The 11,324-nt window shown below is 37.9% G+C and overlaps 1 long non-coding RNA gene and 1 other non-coding gene across 2 annotated transcripts in view; one reads left to right on the top strand and one right to left on the bottom strand.

The window, feature by feature from the left end:
* The first annotated feature begins 5,430 nt into the window (after window positions 1–5,430).
* Window positions 5,431–11,324, top strand: part of LOC148719322 (uncharacterized) — a 108,057-nt gene continuing 102,163 nt past the window's right edge. The window contains exons 1-2 of the long non-coding RNA XR_015994146.1: window positions 5,431–5,739; window positions 8,407–8,490. This is a non-coding gene — a long non-coding RNA (uncharacterized LOC148719322). The remainder of the gene's footprint in view (window positions 5,740–8,406; window positions 8,491–11,324) is intronic.
* On the bottom strand, window positions 6,769–6,841 carry Trnai-uau (transfer RNA isoleucine (anticodon UAU)). The gene has a single exon. It is a non-coding gene; the product is annotated as a tRNA-Ile (tRNA).

The raw sequence follows: 11,324 nt of genomic DNA, 5'->3' as shown, positions 1-11,324 counted from the left end.
GAAGTGCCAAGTCCGAAATATACAGCCTATATGGCACGTTTTGCTCATATCAACTGAACTCTTGTGATGCCCAAGCGTCAAACAGCTATCGGATATTTTTCCGTTAAATCATGATCACTTTGATGATCAAATTTTTTTTAATTAGAATTCGCCCCCCCAATTTGCTCTCTCCGAGGGCAGGTGTTTCTTTCTCGGATATTTGTCTTCTAGGGCCTTTCAATTTCTTTCTTTTTACTGCAAGCTCTTGACGGATAATTGACTTTTCTTCGAAAAAAAAAAACAATAAATAAATGGACATGCCTCGTGTACAGTCGCGACGTTTATAATTTTCTGAATAGTTATTCTGCCAAATGTAACATTTAGAACTTTCTTTGACTACAGACTTGACAGGTTTTGATTTCTTCATCATCATCGTTTACACTAGTTTCCAAATTTGGTGTCCCTGTTATGAATTTATTCTGCTGTGCTACAGTGTTATATACGGTAACTGTTACCTACATATCTATGGTTGTTTAACCATTTGTTGCCCCGGTGTAAGTCTATGCATATGGTTTCTTAAGCATACTTTTCTCGTCTTTGATGTCCACACAAACATAAAGGCTGACGGCCATTTTCGCAACTTTGAAGGATCTCAGCAAGTTCCCGGTCGGGAGAACTGACCATAGGCTGATTTAGGAGAGAAACTTTCTTTCCAAGCGGCCTTATCTTAGGGAAGGCCAATAAGCGATCCCTGTCCGGCTTTCAATCTATTTAAGCGCGTTTCCTCGTCATACCTACGCATCAAGCTAGATTCAACTTGTGCAGTAAGAATTTGATTTCTTATCAGCTCGAGGGTTCAAGCCCAAAATCGCTCAAGGTCTTTTAATGATTGAAGATTATGTGCTGCCCTTGACATGATATCTCAAAATGATTCGTGTTCTAGTCTTATCGGATGAGGACGATGAAGTACTGGTTAAGCGGGGTCGCTACAAGAACCCACCAACTTTTTGCAAAGCGAACTAGGGAACATAGCTCCCATCGTTGTGCTTTGGCCCTATTTCCGAAATTGGAAGCATCTTCCAAATTTCCTTCAAAATTTTTAATCCGCTCTGTGCAGTCTGACAAAGTCCCAAGAAAATTGTTGTACGGCGCCGTGACCTCATGAATAGAACTCTATAGAAATCCTCCATTTTATGTTCATTACATATATGCATGCGGATGGATGTTTTATCTTAAACCGATCCTTTCCGTTACAGAGGACCAGTTGCAATCAGCTTCACATATAAAATTGCTTAGAAATGTTTCAAAATCTTTCATTCGACCAAAACGGTTTTACTTATGACATCAGTAAAAACACTCGGATTAAATTCGGCCATCCCCGAACAAATCCTTTTCATAAACCAGCCATCGTCAGATGTCTTTGTCAACGAAAACATTAAAAGTGAGTTCTTTTCTTGCCTTTTTCAAATGTTCTCCTCACTTCTGCCACCTTTTTCTCTACAAGTAAGAGCTTTTCTTTAGTTTTCCTGAGTTCCTCTTTGAGTATTCCACTTTCTGCAAAATAACAAGAGAGGTCACGCAATTTGCAATTTTTTGCAAATGAGATAAGTGCATAGAATACTTGATTTTTCATAAGCCATATTTCAAAGTTTGGAAGTTCAGCAATTTTGTCGCTTTTCAATGAAAGGACGCATCAGCAGATCTTAATGAGACGACGGTATGTGTAGTCCTCTTTATGCGTGTTGATAAAATGGAGACTGAACAGTAATGTATTATATAACAACTGTCCTAGCCTACCATCAGTCAATGTCACACGAAACCCTTCTAAAAATAGCTGAGAACAAGTCCTTATGACAACTTAAACAATTTCAATCGCCCTTTTTGTCCCACTAGTGTTAGTACAGTTGCGGAGCACCATGTATCATACAGCGAAGTTCTCAAATTTTAAGAATGTTCCGTATAATTTGCATCGGCTTGACAGGAGACTGGAACTCCCTTCTTTCACCCCGAAATAATGGATCGAGTAGATACTTTGCATTTTCACTCTGCGGACTACGGAATGCGTTGCCTTAGTTGGGAAGAGAATCAGATGATACCATATCTTTTAGGTGATCTCTGAAGAATTTGACTTTTACCGCCGTTACGTTTGTCTACAAGGGAAACATCTGACTTTGCAAAGTGCTCTGATCTGATTTTGAAAAGTGTATTAAAAAAAAAAAAAAACCCAACCTACCTTCTTTGACAAGACAATAAGCGACAGAGCATTTATCTTTCTCCAAGGCTTTAACGAACTCTTCATACACCTCTGGTCCTTTATCTGCAATCATCCTCAATAACGTCTTTTTCTTTTCTATCCCACTTCCTATTTCTCTCAATGCTTGGAGTTCTCTTACGGTTATCGTTTTACTTTGTCCAAGATGAGCTATAATACGTATGATGGACGGTCAGTGGTTCGAGAGGTCAGTGGTTCGAGGTCAGAGGTCAGAGGTCAGTGTCCCGTACAGGCCTGATTTTTTTCAGGTCTGAATTTCGCTATTGCTCAAATAGCGCTATCTACTGCGAGGATCGTCCATCATACGTATCAAATACCGCAGTTCAAAATATATGATTTTCATATATTTATTCTATCTCATTTATCACTTTCACGGGTTCATTACGAATCAACTTAACGGCCTGCTCTCAGTTGGCTTGTTAGCTCAATTGGTTAGAGCGCTGCACTAGTATCGCAGAGGTCAGTGGTTCGAGTCCCGTACAGGCCTGATTTTTTTCAGGTCTGAATTTCGCTATTGCTCAAATAGCGCTATCTACTGCGAGGATCGTCCATCATACGTATCAAATACCGCAGTTCAAAATATATGATTTTCATATATTTATTCTATCTCATGAGCTATAATCTTGTCTGTATCAACATTTTCTAAGAGCAGATTGTTGAATTTGGCCATAGTTTGCTTATGATTGATGTCTGACATATTCGCAATCAGCTTTCTTGACTGGCTGAAAGGCTGTAATCGAGAACAAAAGGCAACGGCTGTAGTAGATTACGTTGTGTTATACTTACGCAATAGAGGACAGAAGTCTCAATAAAGTTTTTGTAAACTATCGTTTGCGGGGGAGGGGGTAAAATTAAGTGCTTTGATGACAGGTATTCAGGGGGCAATTGTTGAAGGGAAGCTCGTTTTCTGTTTTCACAAAGTAAAATTTCCAAGAAACAGAATTATTAACTTACGAGTAGGCCGGCCGTCATAACTAGCGCTACGGCTCGAGTGCTATTCGCCCGCGAGAAAGTGTGAGGTCCGACAAGGGGTCTGGCATCAATTATCATTTGTACACGGCCCCTTCGAGCTTGTTTTGAAGACGTGCGTAAAGTCGAGCGTGATACGAATTTGTGAACAAGTGTGAGGCAGGCGGTGTGCGCAGTCCGTTTCCATTGCATTGCGGTAGCGTTATTTTCAATATGGTGATAAAAGCGGCAGAAATTGGCAGATTTTGACTGAATATTCCGTAGAAGTTAGGCAGTTAGGCCGTTTCTTGTTACTTTTACTATAGGTAAATGTAATTTGCTATATTTTGAATGTGTAGAAGTATTCTTGTACCTATTTGTTGCGTATTCTATCGTTCTCAAGGACGAACGCAAACAATGTTTTTGGCATGTAATTTGAGACCGGTTTTCGAGACGGTCAAATTCGTTGTACGTGGTAGTTTGAAACCTTTCAAAGATTTTTGTAGCCTCTTTGATCCTTTATCAACAGCTCTGACCAAACGCTCTCCAACGGTACCAACGTTTTATACATTTTAAGTGATAATGTTTGTGACCTGTTATGGCAGCGAAAAGGCCTATTGTTGCGTTTAGTGTGTTGCGTTACACATTGTTACTGCTGCATTTATGATATGTACTAAATTATCGTGTTTTAAAGCTTCTTTCTTATGTAAAGGCATTTGTGTCCGATCCTTAACGTCCAAACGCACTAGAAAGAGAAGGGGACCTCCGAATACTCACATTTTTATTCGTGTCATTAACCAGGCAAAACGACAGAAATACGTAACATATAGACGATTGACGCCTAAAGAAACAATCTGGTTGAGCCTAGCCCTTTAACAAGTAATCGGACAAGTAATGCCGGACGTTGCTTTGAGATCACATTGATTTTAACAGGTATTTCCGTTGTTATTTAGTGGACTATTAAATTATGGTGTACTTACTTACGAATAATTGTCTTTCGTCGATGTGTTCAGTTTTGATGACTGAAATTTCCTATGTGCCCGCGAACACTCAATGGCCAGTGAGTAGAGGATATTGATTGCTTTACACCGCGCAACCCAGCACTGCCGCCTGCGAATCCTTCGCTGACACGACGGTATAACCAACTCATGCCTTTTTGTAACACTTCGTTCAACTTCCTGATCTCCTGATCACGTCCTATCCAGTACTTAGCGCTTCCTTTTTTGCTTATACCTCAGTCCAGCAGACATATATATATACAAACTATAGAAGCCATATATAGTTTGTACGTCAGGTACAAAGCATTCCCAACTCAAACGGGATTAGGAGGTCCTAATCAATGAAGACGCTACCCTTTAGATGGCCAACAAAAGTTTTACCAACTTGGCTATAATTGTCCTCCGACGATGTATTTTGACAATGATCACTTTTTGAATGCTTTATTTGGATCACGAAATCGTGCTTTCTCCTAAATCAATTACCTGTCAGTAGAGTCAACTTCCTTGTAATCTTAGCTCAGTTTCAAGCATTTCCTTATTGATTTTAGTCACGTTTCATGAGTCGAGGCATCATTGGTAGAACCATTTGTTGTGCGCTTATATGCAGGATCGAGTAGACCCTTCACTTCTGCGTTCCCCATGCACTGGTCGACATTGTGTAGAGATATGTTTCATACATGCAACATTTTTCATACAGCGCTTCATATCGAATTATTTTTTACACTACCCACCTAAGAAAGTCGCAAAGACATCACACTTCATCACGCAACTTTTTGTTAGCATTCATGATAAGGTAATCGCATAGTCGGTAAGGAAATCATTTTGTCTGAATTTACGAAGTTCGATTAACATGGGGCGTGTGAAGAGTACAGCCAGCAATCTTTGATTCTACCTGATTATAAAACTATAATAGGCTTTGCTTTACTTTGTTTTGTTTGGAAAACTGTATTTGTCACATCAAATTATATCGTATAATTTGAGTGAGTGTCAGTCTGCATGAACTAAAATGAACTGAACGCCATAATATCGTCCTCTTAAAATGCAAGCCATAACATCTATTCCAACTGATTTCTGTTGCTATTTCAATGAAAGCTATCTCGTTAAATGAAATTTCGAAACACTTCAACAGTATCAGGCTTGGTAACTTGGTCACAAGATTTTATTTGACTGATCTAATCTGAAAGAAGCACTTGAGCATTCTACATAATAACAACCATTGCTAATGATAAAAGCCTTTTCAAGACCATTCTCACACAGGCGATCAGACTTCAAGATCAAATGTTACTCCTAGTTTCATTTAATGACCTATCAGACACACAGGTACAGAGGAAATCGATAGATTCCGCTAGATAGATCCCAATCCTATATTTATCCCATTCGCTAGACATTCGATAGCGCAAAGCTTTAATGAAGCGTTGCAACACGCTCAACATGTTCATAGACACATAGCATGGTTGCACTCAGGAACTAAGAGGTTCATCGTTTTATTCGCGTTGTTTAATGCTTTCAAATTCACCGCACTTTCAAGGAACAGCTTCAAAGGTACGTTCCTGAACAAATTTTAACCCAGGCTTTCTAAACGCTACCTTGGTATCTTAAGGATTTGTAGTTATCTGAAGATATTCGGAGGACGATTGAAAGATGATTTAAGGAAGAATTGTCTTAAGAAAATTTGCTTTCAGTTTCTGTTGACTGAAATATCTTCAGCGCTCGAGACTCAGGCGGCCAGTGAACCATTTTGACTAATTAAAATCACGCGATCGAGCAAGCCGTAGACCACATCTAACACGTACAACTCAAATGATCCGCTTTGCCTCTCATGAGACAATGTTAGTTTCCAACTTTTATTTTACTTCCCTAATCACGTTTTTATGACTCGTTCCAATCCATCATTTTGATCGAAGTAGCGGCAATAAGCTATGTTCGTGATATCGAAGGGACAGAAACCTTGTCACCTTCCGTGTAAACCATACCTTGTAGTAGGAGACATCGATAGCATTATAGTTTTTAGCTGATAAAAGAGCTGGAGCTCGCTCGCATCCAAAGATCTCCTCTCTCCATGTCAGTGTTAAAGACTCAAATGTATCACGATAGACCTAGAAAAATTTGTTTTGGCAAAGCGGGAATACGATTCGTTTATATTGGAGGTAGCCCCGATTAAAATTGATTCCAGAAGCCCCCAGTAATATTACTGCTTGCTCTGAGAAAATATTTGATGTTAGAATTTTCCTGAAATATGAGCAGAATGTAAAATGTTCTTTGCAGCTAAAAATTCCTAAGGGCATCTAGCGTTGAGAGTTGTAATAATTCTCAATGTTTGAACCTTCCTAGTTGTAGTCAAACCTGATAAAAAATACAATAAGCGACACAAGTGGTGACCCAACATGACTGAGATCGCAATGTATTGGAAGAGCATTTCAACTTGTCCTTGATATCCTTGTTTTCACCCTCTCCCACTGTACAGTGTTGTACATTGTGCCTGTACAACATTTTGGATTTGCGTATGATGCACGATCCTCGCAGTAGAGAGCACTATTTATGAAATAGCGAAAATCAGACCTGAAAAAAATCAGGCCTGTACGGGATTCGAACCACTCACCTCTGCGATATAAGTGCAGCGCTCTACCAATTGAGCTAACAAGCCAACTGGGAGCAGGCCGTTAAGTTATTCGTAATAAACCCGAGGATCGTGCATCATACGTATCTAATACCGCAGTTCAAAATATATGAACCTCATATATTTATCGTATTTTTGATGTGGTAAGGGAAGGTAATGTTGCAATATGCAGTTCATTTTTGAAATGTTATGTCTTAAAGAAAATATTTAAAGGTAACTCATAGTTGCGGTTTATTTGAACAGTCCAATATCACAGAACCTTTGATTGACATTAAAGTACTGTAATAATGAATAAAACATTCAAGCAAAACTGTGGGCATCTGTACTAATCCTAGCTGACAAATTGTAGATCAATAACTGTGTTGAAACCTGAAATTATTTCAGCTATGCATTTATGTGGCTGCTTACAAAAAGATGCATATGTTTGCTCAGCAAGCTAGACTCTGCGGATTGTTCATCTTGCATGCTGTCTGCGCTTTTTTCCTCACGTCCTATGAAAACCTTTAAACTATTTCACTGCTCTCAACACAGGACTTGCCAAAATTAAACTTGTAATTTTAAAATCAGAGTATTAATCATTTTACTTCCTCGAAATGATATGTATTCACGGCTCAGTTTATAATTTTGATCAGATGAACCACTGGTTGCGAATGATCTAACTTCTAACTAAATATCAAGGCAAGTTCATCCTTCCATCCTTGATACATTGACAAAATTACATGGTTATGTTTTTAACATTGGTGAGAGAGCAAACGTGCTATCGGATTAATTTCAGGCATAAACAAAGGATCAAATCCAATATTGTAGCCTACCGACTTTATTAGTCAAGTTTTTGCGACTCTCCATCAGAAAAAGTGTGCATCTCAAGTTTTAGAGTCCACTCTTCATACAAGATCACTTTTGATCGGAATAGGTGAGTGCCTCTAAAAATAGCATATCTTTTGCAGCTTCCGGCCATTCAAATAGCGGTGAAAATGGTGAATTAAAATTTCTTTAGCCTCAAGGACGAGGAGGACATCAAAGGGAATTAAAACAAAATAATTTGGGAGTGATCTGTTACCATGCGGGAAATAACATCCAAAAGAGGTTCCAAAGCCTATAAAGCGTTTAAGAAAGCATTTACCAACACAGAGGGGCATTCGCATCTTGCAAAATAAACTTCTGGCGGCAGGTAAGTAATGCTGCGTCACGAAATTGCGTAAAACTCCAGTTGCACGCCTTGGGTAACGTTGTGTTGCGAAATTACGGGAGTCAGTGCTATTGTGGTTCATTGCCATCGACCACCAGAAGCCCTTTGTTTTATTTTTTTTCTTACCTCATCGAGACACAAGCTGTCTCTCAAAGGTGCGAGTTATGTTTCCCCCAACGTTTGATCGTGTGAACAGTCTTTTCTTGTTTCAGATAAAAAGTGTGAATCATCAGAATATACTTTTGTGGTAAAAGCTGCATTTTACTTAGTTTTTAATTTACAGTCCAACCTCAGATAACAAAAGAATAATTGCTATCAAATTTTAACCTCTAGTGAGTCCTAGATCGTCTTTGATCCACTGTACCACCAATATCTCTAAAGCGATTTGTTTCTTTGACGGCAGAAAATAACGAGCTGAGGAATGAACTTAAAGTAGAGCGGCGAAAGAGTGCAGAGCGAAAGAACAGACAAGAACTCATCTCTGAAGGTAAACTGAAATCTGATTGATGGCTATTGAGGAAAACTGGACTTATGAATACCTATATTCATCTAACACTTCGTTTGGATTGGCATTCTAGTCCACTTTCATTGGTAGACCCTGACAAAAATGTACTAGTGAACACATTCAAGGTTAACATGAAGTATGAAAACCTCAAACTAGCCTTTCAGATTCTGGTTTTCTGCTACGTGGTCACGGCACAGGATAAGGAGGGTGACCTTTGGACTCTAAATAGCTGTCGTTCAAGATCTTCCTTAGTCAAATGTTATTCATAAATTTCTTATCCAGAAAATGTCTACAGATTGATGATTTGACGCTTGCAAAGTAATTACTCCCTTTTAATAATCCAACCTGAAAGTAGTCTCGATCTAGAGGCACTCGAAAGAAAACGGTTAGGAAGTCAGAATTACTAAAAGCATTGCGAATATACTGCATTTAGTATGCCGACCCTGATCCAGAAGTAATCTCTCTAAAAATAACTGGGAATAATGTAGAAGGTAGTACGAAAGGAGTATGAAACCATGGGGAAATTTTTCAGAACTTAGAGTTTAAGTTTAAAAACTGCACACAGCCTCTTTACAGCCATTCGGTCACACCGTGACGCCAAAATATTTCACCAGCCATGGTGACCCGAAGTGCTCTCAATTTACACGACAAAAGCAAACTCTTAGATGTCAATTGTCGATTAGCGCTGCTTTCGTGTTGTAAATCCACAGGCGGCCCAAGCTCTCTTTGAAAACAACAAAAGGGACACAATTTGCATATCGATTTATAAGGATTTGTATGGGATTTTCTACAAGATAGCCATAGAGATAGTTAAAAGTGAAAATATTAAATAAAAATGGCTTACCTTATTCCATACGTGTGTTGCTTGCTCCTGGTGTCGTTATTTTACCGATTTCACTTGATTTAAGCGGTTTTTTTAAATCCTGGTTTTCAATCAAGTGAAATCGGTAAAATAACGACACCAGGAGCAAGCAACATACGTATGGAATAAGGTAAGTCATTTTTATTTAATATTTCACTTTTAACTATCTCTATGGATATCTTGTAGAAAATCCCATACAAATCCTTATAAATCGATATGCAGATTGTGTTCCTTGTGTGGTTCTCAAAGAGAGCTTGGGCCGCCTGTGGTTAATCCATATAAACCCTGAAATGTTTTCTGACTTGTTCGATAACTAAATAGCTGAAAATTGAGTTTATTGCACTGGTAGGAAAATAGGTGCTTTTAGTTAGTAGCATCTTCCACTAAATTGTTTCTCTAGCTGGCAATGGTTTACTATACATCGAGGCAGGATATGCCAGGTCAAATTAATAGTGAAAAAGTTATTTCCCGAGGGACTCTGACTAGGCGCCAGGTCTTCGAAATATTGATGATTCACGTTATGCCTATATTTCTAGAAAAGAGAAAACCTCTTGTGGAGTGCCACAAGGTTCTGTTTTGGGTCCTTTATTGTTTGTGATTTATATTAATGATACTTACAACGCTTCAAACAAGCTAGGATTCTACCAATTCGCTGATGATACAAATCTGTTATATACTGATAAGAACTTAAAATCACTTGAATCCTTTGTAAATGTGGAGCTCCTTAATGTCTGTGACTGGCTAAGCGCTGATAAACTCTCCTTACTGTATAAAGAAAACTAATTTTGTTATCTTTCATCCATACCAAAAACGCTTAGATTGTGAAATTAAACCTAATTTATATGACAACCAAAGTAATAGACTGAAAAGTATAGAACGTAAACCATATGTTAAGTACCTAGGGGTACCTAATGGATAGTAATCTCTGTTGGAAATATCATATCAGCCACATGGCGTCAAAGATCAGTAGTCATATAGGTATAATATCTAGATTAAGGCATTTCACTCCCTTCGTGACTTTGCTTAATATATATAGGTCTCTTATTCTTCCATAGCAGCCAAAACGCACCTAAACAAGATACTCCATCTTCAAAAACGGGTTGTCCGCTTGATGAATTTCTCTAAGTTTAATGTTCATGCTGTTCTACTTTTTATCTCTACCGATATTCTGCCTTTACCTTTAATCTACTTTAAAAATTGCTCTATTTGCATGATGTCTATAACAAAGTCGTGCCATCTAACATTTCTGCTCTCTTTAGACCCATTAAAGATTTACGATTTGATCGTCTTTATTAGTTTTCCACTATATGGGTTTTAAAATGCTCATCATTATAATACACTTCTACCGCTGGCAACTTCTATATAAACTACTCTCGACTAAATCACTATTAGAATCCTTTTTCCTCTATGGGCGCAAAAATTTGGAACTGTATTCCTGATGTTTTGAGACAGCTCCCAAAATATAGTTTCAAGAAAAAAAATTACCGAATCTTTACTTCAAATCTTTCTAAACCAGGATTCTTATCCTGATATTGATACATTAATACACGAAATAACAAGAAACTAGATTTCTTTAAAATAAAGAGTATTTTGAGCTTTTCCTGTTTTTAATTATCTGCCCGTGGCTTCGTTATTAGTATACCTATATTTTTGTATTCACTTTTGTAATTGACACCTGTACCTTTGTAATTGTAATTTTTTTTTTGTCATTAGAATAATATAATTTATATTGATACGTAATTGACACGTTTCTCATACTACCTGCCTCGATTAGCTTCGCTATATTGCAGGTAGTTTTAGTTTATAAGTTAAATTGTGATTATAAATAAAGGTGTTGTTGTTGTTGTTATGTTGGCATAATGAAAGATATACTTTAGACAAGAAACATCAAATTATTTGAATCTTCTCAGCATGAGCTATTTCATCATATTTTATTTATTTGGGCTTAGGAACT

This window comes from Stylophora pistillata, chromosome 12 (assembly GCF_964205215.1).
Source record: "Stylophora pistillata chromosome 12, jaStyPist1.2, whole genome shotgun sequence".
In the NCBI taxonomy this organism is placed as follows: domain Eukaryota; kingdom Metazoa; phylum Cnidaria; class Anthozoa; order Scleractinia; family Pocilloporidae; genus Stylophora; species Stylophora pistillata.
Note: the sequence above shows the minus strand (reverse complement) of the source record. Positions and strands in the feature narration are given on the sequence as shown.